Source organism: Cupressus sempervirens, chromosome 6 (assembly GCF_028749045.1).
Source record: "Cupressus sempervirens isolate cs-2001-9-10 chromosome 6, ASM2874904v1, whole genome shotgun sequence".
Lineage (NCBI taxonomy): Eukaryota > Viridiplantae > Streptophyta > Pinopsida > Cupressales > Cupressaceae > Cupressus > Cupressus sempervirens.
In genome coordinates, this window is record NC_143123.1 from 144,883,976 (window position 1) to 144,910,222 (window position 26,247).

The 26,247-nt window shown below is 35.3% G+C and overlaps 1 pseudogene; it reads left to right on the forward strand.

Moving 5' to 3' along the window:
* Positions 1-467: 467 nt before the first annotated feature.
* LOC149551640 (2-isopropylmalate synthase B-like) overlaps positions 468-26,247 on the forward strand; it is a 97,240-nt pseudogene continuing 71,460 nt past the window's right edge.

Genomic DNA, 26,247 nt, shown 5'->3' on the forward strand with positions numbered 1-26,247 from the left:
TTTCAACATATTGATTAGAAGTTCTAGATGCCCAAAATTAACCTAAACAACTACGAGTCATCTCCCCTACCCAAAACTTCCATCTACCAATTCTTTGATAAAATGTCACTATGAACAAGTAAACAGAAGCCACGCTAATCTCCATCAAAAAGATATAAAAAACAAAACAAAGTTAAATTTTTTTTCTTAGATTCACGAAAACATAGTAATTTTTTTCCAATTTTGTTGATGTTATCAACTACAAACTATGAAGATTATAAAAATCAAACGCTGAAAATTGATCAAGTGAAGATGGAATGACATAAGACATTGTCGTAGTTTTGAGCATGTGAATGATTTGACCGTGGAGGTGGTGATTTACAAAACCAACAGAGCCCACATTGTCAGTGACTACAGCAACTATTCTGAAAACAACCGAGCACGCCCTCCTGGACTTTATTTCTGAACCATATCTGAAAAAAAGGGTACGATTCCTCAAAAAAACTGTACTACAACGCGAAGTAGACGAACCAGGCATGTGCCAAATTTATTCCATAAAACGGTCAAAACATCATCTTTAACTCTACTCGGGTATAGCAGACTAAACCGTATAACGCACAAGGAGAGTTCAAAAACACCCACAACTGAGAAAAACCACCAAAAAAGATCAGTGTCCACTTTGTAAGTCATACGTTTTAGTTTGCAGTTTAAACGTTGCCCTCTCATCAATGGCGCAGCTGATCCAGTGGGCCACAAAACTACAGCCCTTCGAGCAACGTGGGAAACGTGGGTATTTGCAGGCGAAGAGGGGCGGCGGCGGCGGCCGCCATTGCTGTGTCTCGGCCACGCACGTGCGCATTTTAGACACGACGTTGCGCGACGGCGAGCAGGCGGCGGGCGCCGCCATGACGGCCAATCAGAAGCTCCAGATCGCTCGGCAGCTCCGACTGGTGGGCGTGGACGTCGTCGACGCCGGTTACCCGGTCGCCTCTCGCGCCGACATGGAGGCCGTGAAGATGATTGCGCGTGAACTGAGCAACGACGTGGGCGGCTACGGGCACGTGCCGGTTATCGCTGCCCTGGCGAGCTGTACGAAGAAGGACATCGATGCTGCATGGGAAGCGGTTCGAGAGGAGGGGAGGCCCATGATTCTTCCATTTCTCTCTACGAGTGATATTCATCTGAAGCACAAGTTGGGTATGAGTAGGGATGAGGCATTGATTGTGGCTTCTGAGATGGTGGCTTATGCTCGTAGTCTTGGGTGTCAGGGATTGAGTTTGGGACCGAAGATGCTTCCAGCGTCTTTTTGGATGGATGGATGGATAGATAGATAAATTGAGTTTGGTACTAAAATGTCTCAAAGATGTGCAAAAATATATATATATATATATATATATATAAATTTTTTTTTTTTGGATGAATGAATGAATGAATGATGGATTTTAAAGATAAATAGATAGATAGATGAGATTGAGTTTGGTACTGAAGATGCCTCGAGGTGTGTAAATCTTGTTTGTGTTTTTCATGGTTTTTATAATGGAATAAATGGATGAATATGTAGATGAATGGATGGATAGTAGCTAAATAGGACAATTTTTTTTTTAAATGACTCTTCTTTGATTTACTTTTAATTTCTCTCTAGAGTGTGATGTTTATGAGTGGTCATGAATGATTGAACATGTTAAACATCAAACACTAAGACTTGATTTCGAGGGCCACTCTTAAATATCACACATTAAGGGGAAAATTAAGCTTGAGAAAAATAAGTCAACTTTGACTATTTAATACTTTTAGTCTAGGAATCAAGCCTTAGAGTGCAATGTTTAAGCCGTCCGGATTTTGAGAGTAAAAATTTTAAATAGTCGAAATTGACTTACTTTTTCCAAGCTTAATTTTTTCCTCCGCATGTGATGTTTAAAGATGGCCATGAATGACACACTTATACAAATTCGTATTCCTTTTCAAATTCAATCTCCTATCATGAATCTTGACCATCAAACTAGCTTATCTTCCTTAACTGCAACTCTAAACATATCCTATGGAACATATTTTAATAAGTTTACGATGCCAAAGCAACTTATAGGACCCTCTGACTATGACACACACTAGATAGGATGAGCAATAAATGACTCTTTTGTTTGTGTCTTTTTAAATTCTTAGTGATTAAAAGTTTTTAAGGTACACTTGTTTGTTATGATTGATCACTAGCAATTATTCATTTTTTTGTGGTGTAAGTTAATCTTTAAACATAGTATTGATATAAGGTTTCTAGAATCTATAACTTAAAACTTTTAATATTGTTTTCCAATTTGATTGTGTTATGTTTCTGATCACACTTTGTGATCCATTATCAGATGTTAATGAGAGCATGAGTAATCATTTGCTCTCACTTGCACCATGATGAATTTGAAATGAAACAATGATGAAAAACACAAACACAATCAGAAATGATTATTCATTTAGTGTTGTTTAGTGTAATTTAAGTTAATCTTAGAACATATTATTGATATAAGGTCTTTATAATCTATAATTAAATTTTTTTGAATTGTTTCTAGACTCGATTGTATTACATTCGTGATCACACTTTGTGATCCATCATCAAGATGGAAATGATAGAAGGATAAGTCATTTTCTCTCATTTGCATCGTGATGAGTCCAAAACAAAACATTGATGAAAATCACAAACATAAACACAATCAGAAAGGATTATTCATTTTGCGTTGTTCAGTGCAATTTAAGTTAATCTTAAAACATAAATTAATGACATGAGGCTTGTATAATATAGGTTTTAATTCTTTTTATATTCTTTCTTGATTTGACCCGTGTAGATTGATACGCTCCTCGCCTTGCTCCAACCAACACTATATATGGATATATTTGGTATAGATATTGGTGAAATGAAGACAAAGACTTAGTCAAAGGCATAGAAGAGGAAACTACTACCTCTGTGAGAACATCTGGTTGCTCCTCTTCTATTTTCTTTGCTACATATATAGGGCCACAAAGTCTTTCCATCTGCTAGGTCTCAATCCCGAACAAGTGGGTACATTGTCCCTGCCTTAGCTTCTGTGCTTACTAGTGATGCTATTAGGATGAGCTTTGTATCTTTATTCGTACTTGGACTTGCCTTTAGAATAGTGGGGCCAATAAATGGTTCCAGTGCTCACCCTAAAGGCGAGGATGCTTACTTCTCTCCCTACTTGATTGTGCTTGCATTTTTCATCAACATTTAAATTTTGCACAATCCATTAGATTTATTTTTAATGTTTCTAGTTTTAATTTTCTTAAGTTTTTAAGTTAACAGTTTGAATCACAATCATTAGACAAAGAAACACCAAACATTTTTTATTGCACTTTGTTATCCATCATTGGCATGGAAATGAGAGCCAAGAGATGCCATTTTCTCTCATTTGTGTCTTGATGAATCTAAAATGAAACATTGATAAAAGACACAAACAAACACAATCAAAACACAATCAAATCTAGAGACAATGTCAAAAAGTTAAAACATATTTTTATTTTTTTAGTGTTTAATATTTCTAATTTATTTGAGGCTTTTTTGTAGCTTCATTATAATCACTTAGTAGTATAATAAGAAATTTTGAACACAGTTTTAAGTAGTGTAATTGAAAGTTGGATTCAATTGTTCTTTTTCTTTTTACGTCAATGTTCTAAATTATACTTTGTAATCAGCCATCACAATGAAGTGCAAACCTCTAATAATAGATCATTGGAATTATCTATTTATTATATTTAAATAAAAAAAACTATTAAGCCAATTTCTCAATCAGTTATCCATCATTTATATAACATAAAATCTCTTCATCTTTTCAAGGTGAGATATATATATCATCTGAGCCCCACCGGAGAGTGATCGGGAACGCACTCTATCATCTCACTACTGGCCGTAACAATATCATTATTGTTGCTGTGGGTACTGTTAATGTTACTGCTGTGGCAAAGCGAGAAACCGTTAACCTCGATTTCGTTAGAATAATTAACGAAAATGTTTCTCGTTTCTTTTAATGTTTGGGAATAACAAAACCTCTGATTTCACACCAGCTTTCGGCTCTGTGTGGCAGCAGCACCGCAGCCGTCAGCTGCAGCCGGAACAACTCTTTCACAGCGGCGTGGAGATAAGGAAGATGATCAAGATCAGATTCTTCCACTTTTCTGTTGCAACCGACTACTTCACCTAACTCTTGTCGAACTCTGTTTAATTTCTGAGGATTGCGCATGAATTTCACCATGGCCCACTCTACGATTGTCGTGCTTGAGTCAGTCCCGGCAGCAAACAATTCCTGAAACGAAAGACGGCCACGATTAGAGATCTGAAATATATAGATAGATCATTAAAAAAATAAGAAAATTGAAGTACTACTCACAGCTATCAAGTCTCAGATACCTACGAGACTGAAATCTTAACTTCTGGAATCGAGCAGAACATCTAGAAAATCTTCACCAAACCCTGCAGGCACTCATATAACGAGCCGCCTCCCATAGCCAATTCAAGCTCGGGGACCCCAACAGCAAAAGACAAAACAACTGCTGACCCTAGCTTAAATTCAAACTAGAGCCAACAGCAAAAAGCTGAATTTAAATTCCCGAGCAAAAGGACTCCTCAAAACCAAAAAAATCCTTAATTCGGGCTCCCGAGCTCAAAATCGAAAGCACGACAACCGCATCGTCTAAAAGAAATCCGGAAACAACAAGAAAAGACAACAGCATTGGAACTTCTTGAGGCAGTTGACGGAAGATTATTTTTTTTTGGCTTGAGACATAGATTAGAAATCCTTTGGGAGAAGGATTCTTCCTTAACATTGAATTATTCGTTGCAGATGATTCTCATGTTGGCTTCTCTTGCAATTATTTTGGTAAGAAGTGGAACATGAATATTCTAGAATGTAATGGAAGGGAAAGGAAGATTTTTAGAACTAAAACTAGATGTTTCTAGAAATGAAGGATTTGACAACCAAATACATTTGGACCTTATTTTTCGCCAAAATGTATTGTCATCTGGAACAATAATAGTGCAAAATATAAATGCAGTCCACAGAGAAAAAAATGTTGGATGGATTTTCTCCTGTTAAGTTGATCGATGCACTGTAGCTCAGGAGACAATGCAGAAAGATATCAAGCAAAACAAGCGGCAATTACACTGTACATAATTATTGGAAAAGGAAAGCATTCAATATTTACAGTTGTTGTAATAAAGACTGTACAATCTACACTGGAAGGACCACTCAGTTCAAGACTATGGAAACATTTGGGATCTCTTAAATTTTAAAAAGAAAAATTTATACTCGGTCAATTTTTTAGCACAATAAAAGGTGAAAGCCTTATTGTGCATGGTACGAACCACTTAGAAATTGGAAATATGATGATTTTACAAATTACTGAATTGCAAGATAAATAAAATACATTACAGAATTCAATGCTAGAAAATAAATACAACTTTCTCATTGGTCAAAACTATTTGACAAATAACATCCACATGGATGCTATAGTATCCTGCCACTAATAATACTAAATGGACTATTTGATCTTCTCATGGTCTATAAATGCTATTATGGTCTATAAATGCTAATTCTATTTTCAAATTATTAAGAGGCAATCTTAAATGCATGGCCATAACCATCAATTTTTAATTAGTGATAAAAAAATGAAAGTAATAGTTATTTTTTATGAAGACAAAAATAAATATAAAATATAAATATTATATTTTAATTTGAGAAATTAAATCCTTTTTTTAACATAGCCTACTTCATTATAACTAAAAGGTATAATATACTCATTAAAAATTTACATAATCTAAAATCAATTAATGTAATCAAATATTAGAAAGTTGTACGTTTTTTATAATCTTAATTATATATGAAACTATTTAATCATAATTTATTAGATATATAAAAGAAAACAACAATTAATATCGCTTCTTAGAATTAAGAACTTTTAATGTTTGTAAGAATTTAAAAAAATATGTTAAAACAAAGGGATCTAACATGTCAAATCCACATGAATGATCTTTAGTAACATTCATGGTCCTCAATCTAGGGTCCAAGAGTTCACTTTGATAATTGATTTTTCTTTTAATATTAGAATAAACTATGTAAAATTCTTTATTGTTGACAAAATGAATTAATGAATGGCTTTTTTTAATGAAAATATGTAAGCATACATAAATGTCAAAGTTTATGACTTTATATTTAGGACATTACACCAATTTGAATAAGTACAAATATAAACTAGCAACCTCCTTTAAGTGCATGAGATCTTGTTCATCAAATTCACATGAATGAATTTTAATGATGTCCATGACCCTTAATCTAGGGTCCAAGACTTGCACCTTCAACAAATTTCAACTTGCTTTCAGTGTTGACTATTCGTTGTGGATTTCCTGTAATTTTGTTGAAGTCTTGCATTCTCAAATAGTTCATTTAGCTTGCTCACCTTCAAATCTTTCTCATACTGTTATAAATATCCTTGTATGCTACAAAATCAATGATAAAATGTAATTTAGTTTCAACCACCTCTTTATTTTCAAGATAGACCAAGTTTTATTTTATATTTCAAATAAAAACAATTTTTTTTGCATAGAATAAGGCTACCCAAAATTGAATGAAATTATACAAGTCTTGTACAATACTATATAGACTCAAGATAAGACGGAAATAACCTAGTCTTCATTTTGAATTCAAGTAAGAAAATAAAATGTCTCACTTCGCATTCTTTCTTGGAGTTAAAAAAGAAAAAGATAAGTTCTGAAGAAGAAAATAACCTACTCTTTATTTGAATTTTAAGTAAGAAAAAATAAATTCTTACTTTGCATTCTTCCCTTGCATTAAGCAAGAAATGATAGATCTTATTTCTCATTTGTTCTTAAAGGCTATCCATCTATTTGTCTTACATGATCGATATCTAATTATACAACATAAAAAACCCATATTTAAAACACTAAAATTTTACACAAAATTAGCATGTTTTAAACACATCTTAATGAATTACTATCTAAAATCTAAATGTGTCAAAATATATTGATCTAGATTTCCATTAATTTAATGCTAAGTATTCATATTACTGGCCATAATATAACTTAGTGAATTTGGTAAAATATTAAGTAGGATAATCATTTTGACTTTGGAGGCGTGGTGATTTGAAGAAAAGTAACGGATCACACATTGTCACTAATTACAACTATTAGTATGTGCAACATTTGGGCCCTCCCTCCTAGATTTATTTGATATTTGAATCATATCTTAAAAAACTATACAATAGCTGGAAATATGGTAATGCCCATATTTTCATTTTTTAGATTTATTCTATTGGATATGAATTTTTTATATGGTTCTTTAGGTGAAGAGTCTTCATACATTATCAAATATTTTTAAAGAACCAAGATTCATAATAAAATGTCTAATAAGAAATATAAAAGTGTATTAATGTTGATACCTAAATAATTTCATGCATTCACGGGACATATTTCTAGCCTTTAATTTGGCATAGAAGACACTTTTAGGTGTGGATTTGTCTTTGAATGTTTCATGTAAAGAAATGCTTCTTCTACATGCACACTTAAATGGTATAAGAAAGGATATATATTTGTTATTATCTTTTGATGGATCAAAAAGGATAATTAGGTCTAATCTAATTTAATGATTTTGGTCTTAAAACATCATTTAGTTTAATAATTACAAGTTAATTTAGATTTGTAAATATATTTAAGGCTTAAGTAGAATCATGTACATAAGAAAATGAATCTCACACATCAATCATTTAATATTCAAAATACTTATTTTAGAATTTAAATTAAAAAAAAAATGGTCTAAATTTAATTGTTATTGTTAATTTAAACTAATGCAACAAACAATGATATAAATTGTGTATTTTATTTGACTACTTACTTTTTTCTCTATTAGGAATCCATGTGTGAATGTTCATTACATAAATTTATTGTTTAGGAATTACTAATCTTGATAAATCACTATTGCAATAGAAGACCAATTCATTAATAAATTTCATATTACATTCATGTCACTAGATCATCAACAAATACAAAAAAGGGTGGATTGTACTAGTCATACATATAATATTCATGTTTTAAAAGAGGATTTGTTTCCAAAATATATTGTGTAATCGATCTTGTATGTAAAAGGTCTTATAGTAGGAGGAGGCATATAGGTACCTTTTTGACAAATCCGTGGCATGACGAAGAGTGTACAATAGCCAAGAGGTCTATAGAAGGGAAATAAGAAATACACAAATTTGATTCAAGCAAGGAAGGAGTTAACATCTCTTGGAAAACACAATCCCAAAGATTTTCTGAAGGAACTACAATAGAAGAGAAAACAAACTAAGAACAATATTACAAACTCTCAATGGCTAGAATATGCAAAGAAACTTTATGAGCAAGCACACAAGAAGAACTATTCTCCTATAGTGAACACATCAGTGGAACTATTCATGGGGGATGGTATCAAACAAGGAATAAAGAAATTAAAAAGTGGTTTAAGGCTAGTGACAATATCGTGAAATTCAAGTTGAATTTTTAAAAGGGGGACTTGAGCTCCTTTCCCCTCACATAAAAGGAATCTACACTTAGTGTCATTGGAGATGATTTCCTACTAGATTGGACAACTACTACGATTATTCCCCTCTTTAAAAGTGGCGATATCATTAACCCATCTAACTATCGCACTATTATGGTCAATCTCCTTGGAAACTCTTTTTGGGAGTGGTGGAAGGTATAATTGAACAGTTGGGAAGAAAGTAAGGAAAATGAGCAAAAGGGCTAGATGGTTTCAAACCTAGACATTCAACAATTGATCATTGCATCACTCTTCAACATTTGATAGAGAAAATATGGGATAATCAGATGGAAGATTCATATTGTTATTTTGTGGACTTAAAGAAACCCTTTGACACGATTCCTAGAGACAAGCTATGGAATAATATTGAAGAATTAGGAAATCCCTAACATTTATAAAGTGATAGATGATAAACTATATGTGAGGTAGAGACAAAATTATAACTAGTTAATGAATGTGTGAATGTTTCAACAATGACATTGGTCTTAAGTAAGGATGTTAGTTATCCCCACTTTGATTTACACATTGACAAATTAGAAACTTCATTAAATAAAATGGATGGGAAAGGGTTGCAATTGGAATATATGTGTTAAAGCTACTTTCATACATTGACAATCTTATCTTGATATCAAAAATAACTCATGGGTTAAGACATCATTTAAGAGCCTAAAACACTTTTTTTAGGAGGTAGGGATGTAGTAAACATCAATGAAACCAAAATCACATGTTTCTCTTTTCAAAGGAAATAAACACAAATTACCTTCCTTTTTTAAGGCAACTTGTTGGAGATTGTAAAAGTTTACAAATATCATGAGATTGACATCTACTACAAGATCAAGTGGGAGACTTGTAGAGTGAAAATAACAGAATACAAGAGGGATGGAAAGTGTCATATCTAGTCCAAAGTACATGTATAAATGATGATCTTTGGGACTGGAAAACCAAGAAAACTCTTTTTGGTTTTCTGGTCACACTGGGGACTCTTTATGGTTGTGAAGTTTGGGGAGGTAGCATGAAAAGGTATGGATAGAAACAATTAGACAAAACTTAGAAGAACCTAATCCCAAGAAATCTCAGAGTCAAAACCTCAATACCATACAAAATCCTTTTAGTGGAAACATGCATATTTTTGTTGCAGGTGTCTACTGTGATAACACAATTAATAAGTTATTTAAAGAAGGTTAAAAACATGAATAACAAATTCTAGCCCCAAATTGTGATGAAAGAGGGTCTTGATTGTAGGAAGAAAACTTCGATGAAACAATACAAGTAATTGAGCAAGAAAATGCTATTAAGTTGCATGAGCGTCCTCATGCTAATGACAGAATTAAAAACTGTCATAGAAGAGTTTCAAGCTATCATGTGGACTAATCATATTCATCGCAAAAGGACTTATTATATCAAAGAGTTTAGCCCAATGTGGGGAAATGGAAAGAATGAATATTTCAAAGAGAAAATTATTGATAAAAAATTAAAGCCATTAGTAGCATTATTGAGGACTTTGATAAGATCCATGTATATCACATTCTTTGTTGACTGGTGTCGGGAAAAAGCTTACAATGAAGATAGCCAAAAACCTTGCCATCAAGGGCTCCAATGGCTCTGACGAATAAAATCAAGTGATTCGTATGTACCGGAAGTTGATGTACAATTGCAAATTGATGTGATTGAAGTTGAATATATTACAAATGGGCGAGTCTTTGAGGGACATGGAAAATGAAAGTTTATTGGATTATCTAGACACCTTGCTTTGATTTCATTGAGTGGGGGCGCACGGAAGGAGCTATTGTGGTTCATTGTGTTGCTAGAGGTTTCAGAAGGCACATCAATTATTCAAGTTACTTATAATATTTAGATATTTTCATGCTTTCAATTCTAAGATTGTTTAAAAGTAAAGAATAAAGTCAATAGGCCTCGGTTTACTGGTTAACTTGAAAGTTTCTTAAAGTTAATGAGAGCTTGGTCTATTTGGATGACTTGAAGTTTTGATTGATTATCTCTTTTCCTTACCTAATGGTGATTCAACATCTATACTTTGAATTGCAATTAAATTCAATAATTTAAACAAGATAAATGATCGGTTCAAGGTTTTGCATGTTTTTCTATTTGTAATAATCAATAAGTTTCACTTTGATTTCTTGTCATCTTTTCTATCTCCGAGTTCAACATGGTACAAATTAATTCTTTTTTGTTAAAATCTATAATTTTGTTTACTACCCTTCAAGATGTCAAAAACAAAAAATCATATTGTTTTATTTTGAGTCAAAATTTTCCTAACTAATGCTTAAGTTGCTCTACTTGTTGAGGACACAATCAGATCCAACTTTTAAACTTCCCATACAATTTCATGATCTTTTGCTCGACCTGTGGAGTCTAATCATTATTTTCCATCATTTTAGTAATTCAACCAGTCGTCATCAAATTGAGTAGGTTTTCTTGTTAGCATTTTAATGAGCCTTTGTTGACTTGAATATGTTTTTATATATTTTATAATAAGATTACTTATAGTAAAATCTAAAGAATAAAAATTATTGTTTTTAAAAGTTGATATTCCACTAGATAACATTTTTTCTTGGAAAATGGGCCCACGTTGAGATTAATTAATATAATTTGTTAAGCTCAAATAGACTCGAACCTAAGACCTCTTAGAATTGGGCTACAAGTTGTTGCCACAATAGATGACATTTTAACTTAATAAGTATTTTAGTTCTTTAATCATATTTTTTTAATTTTATTTGTATATATATATACACTAAAATTATTAAAGTGTAATATTTAGCCATTTAAATAACTATTGAAAGATCAAAATAATGTATTAGATGAAAAAAATGAGAATAGTAAAAAATTGAACTACGAGGTGAAAAAGAAGTAAATTACCATTTTATGAATTGAATCATATTATTGAAAAATATAATATATCAAAATAAAATAATAGTAAATTCAATTTTAACCCTATATCTACCACTAACTCTAATTCAATTCTTAACTATAATACTAAAGTATTCTAATCTTACTTTTAACTTAAAACCTAATTTTAATGCTAATCTCAACTCTAACTATGATTGAATCTTAGTCAACATCTATGCTCCTAATAGTGCCAGAGCTAGAAAATCTTTATGGTCTAATCTTAAGGAACTGAAGAACAATTTTGTTGAACCCAATTGGCTCTTCATGGGCGATTTGAATGTTCCTCTTTAGGGAGGTAATACTATTCATTTGGATGGTAGAATGGACCTTATGGACTTTATTTACTATAAAGGTCTTATTGACTTTAACCTAAAAGGGATTGAGTTTACTTGATCTAACAAAAGGACTGGTTAGAACTGCATTCAAGCTAGGCTTGCAGAGTGTTTTGGCCTCAAATAACTAGATTCAGGATTGGAATTGTTCTCTGTTGTCCATTTCCAAGATTGCTTAGGACCATTTCTCCCTTGTCTTTATTGCTGATCCAATTGGTAAGAAAAGACATTTTCCCTTCAGATTTTAGAAAATGTGGATGCAACACAAGGATTTCAATGAAGTCTGTAACACTTGGTGGCAAACCAAAGTAGATGGAATTGCCATGTACAAAATTGCTAAAAAACTCAGAATAGTCAAAGACAGAGTTTAAGTCTAGAACAAGTCTTCCTTTGGTGACATTTTTAAAAACAAAGAGGTTTTCCAAAATGACCTTCAGATGACCCAGGAGAAAATTCAAGTTGCTGGTTATTCAGACGAGCTTATCAAAGAGGAAAACAAAACTCTTTCTAAACTCCATAATGTCATCTCCTTTGAAGAGTTGTACTAGAGGCAAAGATCTAAGGCTATCTAGCTTAAGGAAGGCGACTACAATTCCAGATAATTTCACATCACCACCTTGAAGCACATAGTAGCTAATAGAATTTCCAATCTCAAGATAGATCAAGAAGAGTTCACTAATAAGGATTATATAACTATTAAAATGAAGGATTTTTTCTCATCCTTGCTCTCGTCAAACCAGAGTCTTTGTGATGTTAGCCAAGGTCAATTGCTGAAAAAATTCCTTCCATCATTTTCGACCATCAGAATTCTGTTTTAGTTGCAATCCCCTTTGCATTTGAAATTCGTAAAGTTGTCTTTTCTTTTGAAGGTGACAAAGTGCCCGGCCCTGATGGTTTCCTAATTTTTTTTCCAAAAGCAATGGAACATTGTTGTTGTGATGCCGTCAAGGAATTCTTTGGAGCCAGATTCCTCTTAAAAGAGCTTAATTTGACCTTTCTAGCTCTCATTCCTAAGAAGGTGGCGGCTAACACTTTGGATATTTTTCGCCCTATCAGTCTTTGTAACTTTGTTTACAAAATCATCTCCAAGGTCCTTACCCTGAGAATCCTTGCTATTCTCCTGGACATCATATCCCCTGAACAGAGTGGCTTTGTCCTAGACTGTCAAATTTTGGACTCGGTTGTTACTGCACGTGAAAACATCCACTCTATGGTGGCTTCTCATAACCAAGGGTTCCTTATGAAGTTGGATCTATCAAAGGCTTATAATCGTGTGGATTGGAGTTTCTTATTTAAGATCTCAGAGTCCTTTGGTTTTGGTAATAGATGCATCCAACTCATTTCTTAGCTTATTTCGATGGCTGCCTTGGTTGTCCTAGTGAATGGTTCTTCCTCTAACTTCTTTTCTCTATCTAGAGGGCTTAAGCAAGGGGATCCCATCTCTCCTATCTTACTTATTATTATGGCAAAGTGTTTGGGAACATACATTAAGCATCTCAATGCTCAAGGTAGCATCCATGGCCTTTGTCCCTCTTCTTTCTCCAATGCTAGTTCTCATGAACAGTTTGTGGATGACACAATTCTGATGGGGCTTGCCACGATGAAGGGAGCTAGGAGCTATTTGAATGCCTTAAATCTATATATTCATCTTTTGCTCAACTTATCAACTGGGAGAAGAGTTTGATCTTTTTTGTGAATACTCCCCTGGAGAGACAAAATAAAATCTCTAGGATTTTGGGCTGTAGCATTGCCGCCCTCCCTGGGTTATACTTGGGCCTCCCCTTTGTTCCAAACCACTTGACTCTTTCTAGGAAATGCTCATTGACAAACATAATAAAAAACTAGCGGGTTGGAAGGGCACTTTGTTGAGTCAGGTTGGCAAAATTGTTCTTCTCAAATCTTGCCACTAAAGTCTCTCCATCTATGCTCTTAGTTTGTTCAAAATGTCGATCAAGTATGCTAATGCTATGGAGAGAATTCAAAGAAATTTTTTATGGTCTGGGACTGAGAACAAAAAAAGACTTCCTCTCATTGCTTAGGACTCTATTTGCAAACCCAAGAATCTTGGAGGACTGGACATTAGACCTATCAGAGATATGAGCAAAGCCCTCCTAGCTAAACAAAGCTGGAGAGTTTTTACTAAAGACAGGGACTGGAGTAAAATCTGGAAGAGTAAATATCTTCAACACTCTCCCACTTTGAATAGTTTCCTATGTGCTGATCATTTAGAGAATGTTTCTTCCATTTGGAAAGTTGTCCAAGTTTCGAAGAATATCCCGACCAAAGGTTGCAAATGGAAGCTGGGTGATGGTAAAACTATTCATTTCTAGGAGGATAGCTGGTTACTGGATTCTCCCATGAACTTGTTTTACAATCATATTCATATCATTGAGTACTGCGAAGCCAACTTTGGAGATAAAGTTATTGACTATTGGGATAACAATAGACGGATGGATTTTACTACTTTGGATATCAATCTTCACCCAATCCAAATCTCTCTTTTCTCTACCTGTATTGATCCCAACTCCCAAGACAAGGTCATTTGGGCTCTTCATCCAAGTGGTAACTTCAAAGTTTCCTCCCTTTTTTTTGAGAAGAGAATTGATCTCCCATGGGTTAAAGCCTGGACCAAAGGATTAACTCCTAAGATTGAGATTTTCTTCTAGATTGCTCTACAGAACAAAATTCTCACGATAGACAATCTTAGAAAAAGAGGGATGATCATTACCCATTGGTGTTGTCTTTGCAGAAGGATATAGAATCTGTCAAACATATTTTTCTTCATTGCTGTTATGCTAGGGAAATTTGGAAGGAAATTTTGAATTTTTGGGAAATTCAATGAACCTTTCAAGAGAATCTTGCAGACAATTTTCTAAGCTAGCATAGTCCCTTCAGAGGAGAACTTGTTAGCACCCTTTGGCGGTACTCTTTCCGCCACATTTGCTAGGGCTTATCGAAAGAAAGGAATGACAATTTTCAAAGGTACCAGCACCTCCTCCTGAGTCATAGGTAAAAAAAATTATCAGAAACTTAAAGGAGAATTTTATTTCCCATTTTGGTCCCTTAACTAATCTCAACACGGAGCATCTTGGTGATCAAAATTGCATAGTTAAAAAGGACAATTTGAGGGAGAATGCCATCTGGTTATCTCCTCCCAATGGATGGATTAAGGTTAATTTTGATGGGTCCTCCAAAGGGATCCCTGGCAAGGCTAGCTATGGGGGTGTCATAAGGGATTGTAATTGCAATATCATAAGGGCTCAGGCAATTCCCCTTGGTATAAGTTCAACTCATTAAGCTGAGATGGTAGGGGGCCATTACAAGATCAAGTTGGCTAAGGATACTAGTTTCAGGAACCTCTGGCTGGAAGGTGACTCTAGGAATATAGTCAATATCCTAAACAATAAACATGACCCTACATAGAATATTTCTAACCTCCTCAACGAAAGTAAAAAAGACATCAACTTTTTCCATAATGTGTTCATTTCTCATAGCTACTGTGAGACGAACATGCTGGTGGATTGGATGACCAACTTGAGAGTTCAAAGTAATGATATCGTCACGTGGATTGACCAGCTAAGCATGGATGATGTATTAAGAGCAAAAGGTAATTAAGGAGAGAAACATATCTCAAGAAGGGAAAATCAATATTTGATATGCCCGCGGCCTCCTCATATCTAATCATTAATGCTTCCATTTATTTTTTTAAATGGAATGGCTTCCGTGCTTTCATGTTTGTCAGAACCTCACACGGATTATAAGTATTTTTTGGGCTTTCAAGAGGTAATACGCAAAACTTTTCTTGGCACTTTTCTCTGGGTTTTTTTAGTCACAACATTTTGCAAGAAACTGTCTTTGTGAATATGGGCGGGGAAGCAAAAAAATTGGAACCTGAGAAATGCCACTACTGGAAAAAGAAGAAAGAAGTATGGCATCAACTCGAGAAAGGAAAGGTGACTAGTTTCATCGAGAAACTTCATGGTTACAAACCTCATGTGACGGACAACTTCTACAAAGCTTGGGATGGTGATAAGGTTAATCTCTATGGCAGATAGTTCACCATTAATGCTGATTTCATTGTTGAAGTTATTGGGCTGTTGAATGAAGGAATGAAATTTTTTAAGCAGAAAAAAGATTCCGAAGAAGCAATCAAGCGCTTTCCCAAAAATGATCAAGAGGATGCTAAACTGATTAAGGTTGTTAATTTTATGACCTTGCTCAAATTAAGGATATCTAGCAGGAGGTTCTCACTTGTGTGCAGATGTATTTCATTCTGGATGGTAGGGTTTCCAGAGTAGATCTCTATCACTTTGTTTTTTTGAATCATTTCCACTACAAGAAAAGATTTTCCTTCCCTTACTACTTGGCAAATTCTCTCCTCTCCAGGCTTAAAACCTGAGGGATTTAAGCAATATAAATCCACAAAGCTCGAAGAATACCTGTATGTAAAAACCTATCATAGAGAAGAAAAAGACAAGAAGAGGCAAAGGTTTACTCTGAAAATATGCAGATTGTATTCTTTGAAATGAAAAAGATAAGAGATAATTATAAAAGATCAATTCTTATAGAAGGCGATCGAAACTCGAAAAAAGGGTAACCTAAAAGGGAAAAGCTATTTAATAATTACTAATTAATTATTAAATATGAATGCATAAGTGCATAAAGTGAAATATTAAGAAGGGAGAAAAGGTAATTTAATAAATGAAATGAAATTAACCTTTTTCTCCAACACCCCCCCCCCCCCCCCCCCCCCCCCCCAAGATGAGCGACAATGCAACTACAAACAATGCAAAAAGAGCAAGGAAACTACAATTCAATGTGGAAAGCAAACTTGGGTCCCAACAACAAAGTCTAATGAGGTACCCAATTACAATCAAATCTCTATGAAACGGAGAAATAGAGAAAACCCAATGGGAAAAACCCTACTCCATAAAGAGATAGAAAAGGATGCACACATGAAACATCTCAAGAGAATCTCTCAAGACCATAAGTACAATGAAAGGCTCCATGATAGAAGCTTGAGACTTTATAGCCCCCTAGAATGACCAAAATCATGTGTCAACGAACATAACAATGTGGCTCCAATATGAAGGAGACAAAGGTAGTGGACAAGGATGATAAAACCCATGTATGTAAGGTGCAACTGGAAGTCCCAATTGATGCTTAAAGGAGAAAGCATGGGAATCTTGAAATGAAATCTCCAATGGAGGTGGGATAACAGGTGTGTTGAATCTGTCATCTGAGAGAAGATGTGTGTCCTCTGATATATCCTCAACAACTATAGTAGGTGGCTCGATGACTAGAGTTGCAATAGTAGGCAATGCTGAAGAGTAATCTTGTGCAAGAGATGGAATCTGAACAGGAGGTGGAGGTGTAGAAGTCACAACACTGGTCTTAGGAACAACACAAGTTCAATTGACCTAACTTCACCTAAATAGACTCTTGTGAAAAAAAAGAGTGAGTCTCCGATAGTAGAGATGGTGGACCAAAATATGAGAAGGAATATAGGTGAGAAGCATGATCAATAATCCCTGTAGCAATAATGTTGCATGTCTCACTATTTCTGATGTGCACTGAATCTTGTGCAAACTCAATTGTCTTCCCTATCCCATTGTGTGTAATCTAATAAATAGAGAGAATATTAGAGGACAAAGATGGAACACAAAGTACATCATGAAATGTACCATCATCAATGTCAATAGAACCTTTCCCACATATGGTCATAACAATGTTGTTCCCCATCCAAATGTGTGGAGTAGGAGAAGCCTCAAAAGAAGAGAACAAATCTTGAGAAGATACCATATGGTGTGAAGCACCTGAATCTAGTAACCATCTAGAAGAATGAGGAATAGTAGTTGCACATAGTGCATGACCCTTTCTTTCCTATATCTTTACCATCTGACTGAAATGATGATGATGAAGAAGATTTGTGAGAAGTAGAAGGAATATCAATGTCGCTCTTCTGAAGGAGAGCTGTCAAATCTGAAACCTGTTTGGCATAGCCATCTAACTTCTTCTCATTGGAATGTGACTCATCATGATTAGGCTTATTACAATAAGCACACTTCAATCTTTCTGGCTTTGGTTTACCCCCTTTAGGAGGAGGTGGCCTTGATGAACTGTGAGTGCTAGAATCAATTTGAGACTCTATAGAATGTGATTTATGTGTCTTCTCCTTCCTCCCTGAAGATGGACGAGCTACCAATGCATAAGTTTGTAAGCCTGTGAGAGAAACCAACTAAGAGAGCTTAGCTTGCTCTTGATTCAAACGATCACAAAAAACCTCAAAGGATGGCATGTAAATCTATTTCCCAAAGCATCTTTGGTGGAATAGAAGGTAGAAGCAAAAAATTTGAAAGTTTCTACGAAACTTATAAATAATCAAGTAGATGCACTCAGTATCAGTCTTGGTCTTCCCACAACCTAGCAATAAAGATCTCTGTTTATTGGACTTCATCAAGAAGTCCTCAATAGAAGGAAAATAATCTAGTACAAGAGAGGTAAGCTCTGCCTCAATCTAAAGTACTTGAATTCATTCACTATACCAAACAAGCCTTCAAGGTTGGTCCACATAGCTAGAGGGGTATTGCACCAATCAAAATGAAACTGTAGACTATTAGATACCTATAAAACAATCAATCCCATTGCCTCATCCATCTTGTTCCTATGTTACATGACCTCAAAAGGCCTTTGTAAAACTGGTTGCACAACATCTAAACAAGACCACAACCCTTTTGACCGGAGAAGTCGTGTCATCAAGGTCTTCCATGTGTGATAGTTATGAGGGGTCAAATTTCTAAACAAGAAGAGGTCTCGGTCATTGTTTTAGAAGGTGAATTGGATTGTTTTTTGCACGCAAAAAAATGACCAAATGCTTAAAGTAGTATGTCCACTCAATATTACTCCAAACTGATACTAGATTTGGAAAGTAGACAAAAAATTATGCGCTTTAAAAAAAAATAGCACCTGAATATGTGTCCATATGAGCCCGAATGAAGCCTTTGAAGTTGCAAAAATTGGTATTTGCAATTTTAAAAAATAAATCAGGAAAAAAATCGATTACAAACAACTTGTAGCAATGTGTAGATCGCGAAATTCTACCCCAAAACAAAAAAAAATTGCTTGGAAAAAGGAGACCGTATGAGTGAGATATCATTGTTTGAAAATCACCTCTGTAATTATTTTTTCTGAATCGTCGTTGTAGCACCTCCATAAATCAAAGAAAAAGCCCAAAAAGTGTCAAATTTGTTCTATCAAACCCTCGTTATCACTTTTCTCCAAATATTGAACAAGCTACAACAAATCTGAGTTTGACACAATGAGAGATTTGAGCAATACAAATCCACAAAGTCCGAAGAATACTTGCATGTAAAAACCTGTCACAGAGAAGAAAAAGACAAGAAGAGGCAAAGGTTTGCTTTGAAAATATGTAAATTGTATTCTCAGAAATGAAAAAGATAAGAGATAATTATAAAAGATCAATCCTTATGGAAGGAGAACGAAACCCGAAAAAAGGGTAACCTAAAAGGGAAAAGCCATTTAATAATTACTAATTAATTATTAAATGTGAATACATAAGTGCATAAAGTGAAATATTAAGAAGGGAGAAAAGGTAATTGAATAAATGAAATTAAATTAACCTTTTTCTCTAACAAAGCCCACAAGAAAAAGGCTTCTAGACCTATTATCCATGAGGGTCTCATCCTGCTTATCACTGAGTTTTGTCGTGACAGTACCCCTACTCACTCTATTTCTATTTCTAGTAGAAAATGGAAGAGGGATGAGGAAGGTTTGCCAAGCAGAAAGGGAATTGTTGGTGACTCTTTGTTGGAAAAAAAAAAGTAGTTGTCAACGTGCCCTGGTGATGGAAACAGACTCTAAGTACAGTTTGAAAGATTTGGAGGATGTCGAAGCTCCCTTGGATGATGACACGACCCAGACTGCAAGTGATGGGTGTTCTTCTAAGAACAAGGATGTTGCTTTAAGTTTGGATGAAACCTCAGCTCATGATTCTTCGCTTTCTTCCCCAAGTACTGTCAGTAAGCGTGGTAAGCACTCTTCTTATAAGGGTAAGGATATAGTCCCCTCCTCAAAGCTTAAAAGAATTAAAAGGGTTATCTCTAGTCTGAAGACCAAAGATGTTACCATAAATGAGGATAGTGAAATTCTTGTGAAAATGGAGGGTATGAATGATTTGAAGGATACTAGTACTGAAGGCATAGATGAGGCCATCAACTAGACCTCCCAAATTCTGGAAACAGAGATTGTTGTGACCTTTGTTATTGCTGCAGATACTCCTCTAGCCAATAGCAACCATGATGATACCAATCCTGGTATACCCACTGCTCACACCCAGGAATTCAAGGAAATGCCTCAAAAGAATGCGATTTTCGAGGATGCCCAAGATTTAATAGATTATGACAACGTGCTGGAATTCATGAACAAAGCCAAAAACAAAGCCAATATTGGGATGAAGTTGAACAATTGGATGTACAATGAAATAAAAAAAATCCATGTTTTTGTTTCTTCCTTGTAGGAAAAGTCCCTAAGTTTATAGGAGAAGCTAGATGAGGAAAGCAAGAAGCAGAAAGAGTTGGAAGCTTTGGTTGGGAACATCCCAATTAAACTTTAGGAGTACGAAGATTCCCTCAAAAAATTGATAAAGGATAGCAAAATGGGAAAGAAAGGTGTTACTTCGTCCATCTTGGTTGTTGCTTCGTCAATAGGGAAAGCCTCTTCAGATGAAGCAACTTCGACTAATCATGCTTCGATGCTGGCTAGTGGTCCGAGCAGGGGCACCAAACAAAGTACCAAGAAAAATGACCTCCATATCCTTGTGAAGAGCATTCAATACTCTCTCAAAGAGGTCACTGTCTTAGGCTCTTCTATCACTGGAGCTATTAAAGACTTGGTTTAAGTTTTTGTCTTTGTTTTTTCTGGTCTTTTGGCCCCTACTGTTTTTGTTGAGTCATATTGGTTGCTGGTCCATATAAAACCAATCTTTGAATTTTACTTTGAACAAACTAGTTCTTGACTTTGTTACTTTTTGTATGGGGTTTCGAGTCCCCTTCAAACCTGCTTTTACCTAATCAAAATGCTAATCTCAACCCTAACCACTTGATAAGTCTTACTCTAATAAAGAAGGCAAATCAACCATAAAGATCAAATCCTTTTAGATCTTAATTGTCTATTTATTTTTCTTATGGCACATTAATATAAATATTATTCTCTTAGATCTTAATTGTCTATTTATTTTTCTTATGACACATTAACATTAATATTAATATTATTCTCTTATTTGTAGTCTTCAATATAATATTTAACATTATATCTTATTATCAATGTACCCATTGCACCTCCTTTCAATGCAAGTATTACTAATAATCTCTAGCAGTACAACTCATACCACTCTTGGTTGGATTGTCTTTGAAAGTTCCATGAGAATTGACCTTCACCCACTCAAATTCAAGGTTCCTTCTAGACAACACATTCATTGAAGAGAACAATCTAAAATAGAAAACAAATTGTAGACCATGCTTGATTTTTTTTAATTCTATCAATTAAACTACCAAAAAATTGAATGCATGAAATGACAAGTTTTGCTCTTTCATAAATATTTAAAATAATTAGAAAATAAATTAAAAATATGTAACTATTCACTAATCTTTAGATATTAATTTTTAATATTTAATTAATATTGATAATATAATAATCAACATTTCTCATATTTTCTCTAATTATAACTCAATATGATAAAATAAATAAATTGTATTAATTCATTCAATTGTTTGAATAGAATTAATATCATTTATGAAAAGTAACAAACAAGTTAGCATAGTGGGGGTTGGTAATGACAGTGTTGGGAATAGATATTCTTGATATCAACTTCATGTTGTTAGCACTTCGAAGCAAGTACCCTAGTGGATTTTCCATAAGAACATATAAATAAGGAGCTAAAGGGTAGTCGATAGATCTTTGTAAGGGAAATGGATCTGTTGTAGTGTTATTGATAATAATCTGAACATTTGCATCTTGAAAAAGCATATTGACACAAGCTCAAATTTTAGGTCCAAAACCAAGCCATTCAAGCATTTTTATAATGAACCTCCAACGGATTCTATCATAAGCTTCAAGCTTGATGAGAATGACATTTTGTCCTATTTGTTGGGCCCATTCACAAGTCTCCCATGCAAGCATGAGATCAAGAATAAATCTTCCAGCAATGAAATCAGTTTGCTCAACACAAACAATTCTTTGAACCACTGGTTTGATCATAATGGCCAAAGCTTTTGCAATAATTTTATAAGTGTTGAGCAAGGTTATAGGATGCCATCCTAAAACATAATCTTTGTATCTCCCTTTGAGAAAAAGTTTAATGATGCCACCATTGATAATAGGACCCAATGATCCATTTTCGAAAGCTTCCAAGTAGAGACAATAAAAATCATCCTTAATATGAGGCCGATAGCTTTATAGAATCCCATAGGGAGGCCATCACTGTAAGAAATATAAATTAAAATCAATACTCACAACCCTAAACCTAAAAATTTTGCTCCGCACTTAAAAACTGCTCGGCACATGAAGGTGCCGAGTGCCAGTTTTGCTCGGCACTGAAGATGCCGAGTCACAGATTGCTTGGCACTTGCTCGGCACTTGAAGGTGCCGAGTGAGCTCGGCACACAAAGAAAAATTGCTTGGAAATAATGGATGCCGAGTAAGCTCGGCTCCAACTAAGAAAGAGGATGCCGAGTGTTCTGTTCAACTGAAAAATTATAACTTAGGAGTTTCCAATGTGAATGCTTTCACCATTAAAACCAGAGAGCCAAGCTTTAATCTTTCAACCAAGTTTCTCAAATACAGTGAATAGAAGAGGAAGAACAATAGATTCAAGTATGCCTTCTTGCTTTTCTATTCAACTGAGATTTAAACTATTACAAAATTTGGGAGCATTCGGCTTCAACCAAAAAACCCTAAAATAACCCTAAACTGATAATACTTCAAACTTCAATAAACTTTTAAACTTGCAGCTCTAATAGCTGCATACAAAGGTGCCTGGAGCAATCACTGCTTCAACAGGACAAAACAAAACAACAACCAACTTATAGAATGAATAGAGGAGTCAAGTGCAACTGGAGACACTGAATATACTTCCTTCTGTCTCTGCAACAAGTGGATCTGCTGACCACTTTCTTCTTCTTCCTTTTCTCTGCTTTGCTGAACTGAATCTCTGAAAATTTGACTGAATGAAAATGAATGAAGAAACATTCCTTTTTGTCACACTCCATTTTCCCCTTCATTTCTGATTTCAAAAAATCTCACCCACCGTATTTATGTTTCTGTCTGTTTTGGACGTTAGAGGTGGTAGGTGAGCGTTTGGCTCAAGGGGCAAGCGTACGCTTCATTTAATATTCCAAAACTCCCCCTTTGTCCCGAGCCAAACAAACAAAGATCACTACTGATCCAAATCAACTACACCAAGACTCTCTCTTAGGTGTACAAAAGTTCCAATGCCTAATGGCTTGGTGAAAATGTCTGCTAGCTGCTGCTCGGACTTGCAAAATTCCATCTTGATATCCCCATTCTCCACCAACTCTCTGATGAAGTGATATCTAATCTCTATATGCTTGCTTCTCCCATGGAAGACTGGATTCTTGGACAATGCAATTGATGAGATGTTGTCACAATAAATTGTGGTTCCATCCTCTTGCCTTTCATTCAAATCTGTCAAGATCCTCCTTAGTCAAATAGCCTGACATGCTGTTGCATTTGCTGCTATATATTCAGCCTCAGCTATAGATTGAGCAACAATAGGTTGCTTCTTGGATGCCCATGAAATTGCACCCGATCCCATATGAAACATATATCCGGAAGTGCTCTTCCTATCATCTATACTTCCAGCCCAATCACTATCTGTGTATCTCACCAATTTGAAATCATCATTTGCAGTATACAAAATTCCAAATCCCTTGGTACCTTTCACATACCTTAGGATCCTTTTTCCCGCTTGCCAATGGGAATCTTTTGGTGCTTTCATAAATCTGGAAATCAGATTTACTACATGCATTAGGTCTGGCCGAGTTGCAGTCAAATACATTAGACTTCCAACCATACTCTTGTATAGTGTTGGATCCACTCTCTTGCTAGAGTCTTCCTTGCTTAACTTCAGACCTATTGTTGTTGGTGTGGGGGCTGCCTTACTATTTTGCATTTTAAATCTCTCCAAGATCTGCCTTGCATACTTTTCTTGAGAGATGAAAATGCCATCATGCATTTGTTTTACTTCTATGCCTAGAAAGTATTTCAAGAGACCTAAGTCTGTCATTTCAAATTCACTTTTCATGGCCTCTTTAAACTCACCGATTAGAGCCTTATCATTACCAGTAAAAATCAAGTCATCTACATACAAGACAATAATCAATACATTACCATCTGTTGCCTTGATGTAAAGAGTGGGCTCACCATTGCTTTTTGTAAGAATTTGCCTTAGGGCAGAATTTACCCAAGACCAAGGAACTCAAAACACAAGCACAAATTAGACCAGAGTATGATCAGAATAACTGTATGGTATTCAATTCTATGTACAAGTACACTAGGAGTGCCTCAATATGAAGGCCTCTGAGATGCATCTAGAATGCCTCAGAATTAGCATCATGATAAGTCCAACAACCAGGCACATGTCCACCAGATATGGGTTATCCTCCATTATGCACGAAAGTAAGTGCAATGATGTGAGGATAAGCTTACAAAAGTGAAACATGCACATCAGTGTTGTAGACAACATGTGCAACATTAGGAGTGCGAAAAACTGTGTTGTCTACATGACAACTTAGTGAATGATGCAAACTCCTATGGTGTAGACACCATGTGCATAATTAGAGTTGCGTACTTCTATGTTGTCTACATGACAACTATAGAAGATGCACAAACTCCTAAGTGTCTCATAAAGAGAAATAATAAAATAATGCACTAACCTAAGTAAACTTAAGTAAAGTGTAAATAGTAAATACCTATTTACACCAACACCCCCCCTTAAGTGCAAGTTAGGGGAGTGCACTTAAGCTCACTAATGCATAATGGGTCTCGGCTATTAGGCCATGTTAGGTACCCATGTACAAAAGAAGTGCTAAAATGATGTAATGCAATCTCTCATAAAGCGGAGAAAGAGGGAAAACCACATGAGAAAAACCCTCCTCCAAAAAGAGAGATAAGTACAATAGAGAAAGAGAGAGAAGAAGACCTCATAAGAGGAAAAAATCCCTCTCAGAAGAAGAAGAATAGAGAAGTCAAGGGACTTCCCTATCTGCAACATCCCCCACCCCCAAGAGATCTCGTAAATGAGTATACTTGACCTCGGTGAAGGGTTTGGTGAAAATATCAGCGACCTACTCTGCTGTAGGACAGTACTGAAGTGCAATGATCTGCTCATGTATAAGCTCTCTGATATAGTGCATATGAACCTCAATGTGCTTTGTCCGCCGATGCTAAACTGGATGCTTAGAGATTTCAATGGCACTCTGATTGTCACAATGAATAACTGTCGGCTTAGGTAGATCAAATCCAAACTCCTCTAGGATGTGCTGTAACCAAAGAGCCTCTGTAGCTGTATTGACAGCCCCTCGATACTCAGCCTCTGTGGAAGAAAGAGCAACATTGTTCTGCTTCTTACTTTGCCAACAAATAGGGCCGAAACCAAGGTGAAATGTGTACCCTGAAGTAGACTTCTGAGAATCTAAGTCTACTGCATAGTCTGAATCTGTGTATCCAATCAATTGAAGCCTTGTACCTGTTGCATAATGAATCCCATGTGTATGTGTACCCTTGATATAGTGCAAAATGCGCTTAGCAGCCTTCCAATGAAGCTCATGAGGTTCTTGCATAAAGCGTGAAACCATACCAACTGCAAAGGCAATATCAGGGTGTGTGTGTGTCAAGTAGATAAGGCTCCCAACTAACTGTCTGTATAATGTCACATCAACAAGTGGAGTTGTACACTTAGCCTCTAGCTTGACACCTGATAGGAAGGGAGTAGGAGCAGGTTTACAGTCACTCATGTGAAATCGAGAAAGCAAGTCAAGAGCATACTTGGGCTATGAGAGTGAAATCCCTGCTGAAGACTATATGATCTCAATGCCAAGGAAGTAGTGTAGCAATCCCAAGTCTGTCATGGAAAATCTATCCTGAAGAGAGGTCTTGACACTGGCTATGATGGATGCAGTGCTCCCTGTAATGATCAAGTCATCAACATAAAGCACTAAGATCAAGTGAGAGTCATCCTTCTGGAGAATGTAAACATTTGAATCAGAATGACATCTTCTGAAACCTACTAAGAGGAGAAATGAATCCATTTTGGCATACCAAGCCTGAGGAGCTTGCTTTAAACCATAAATAGATTTCTTTAATCTACAAACCATAGTAGAATCTTGTATGAACCCCTGTGGCTGCTC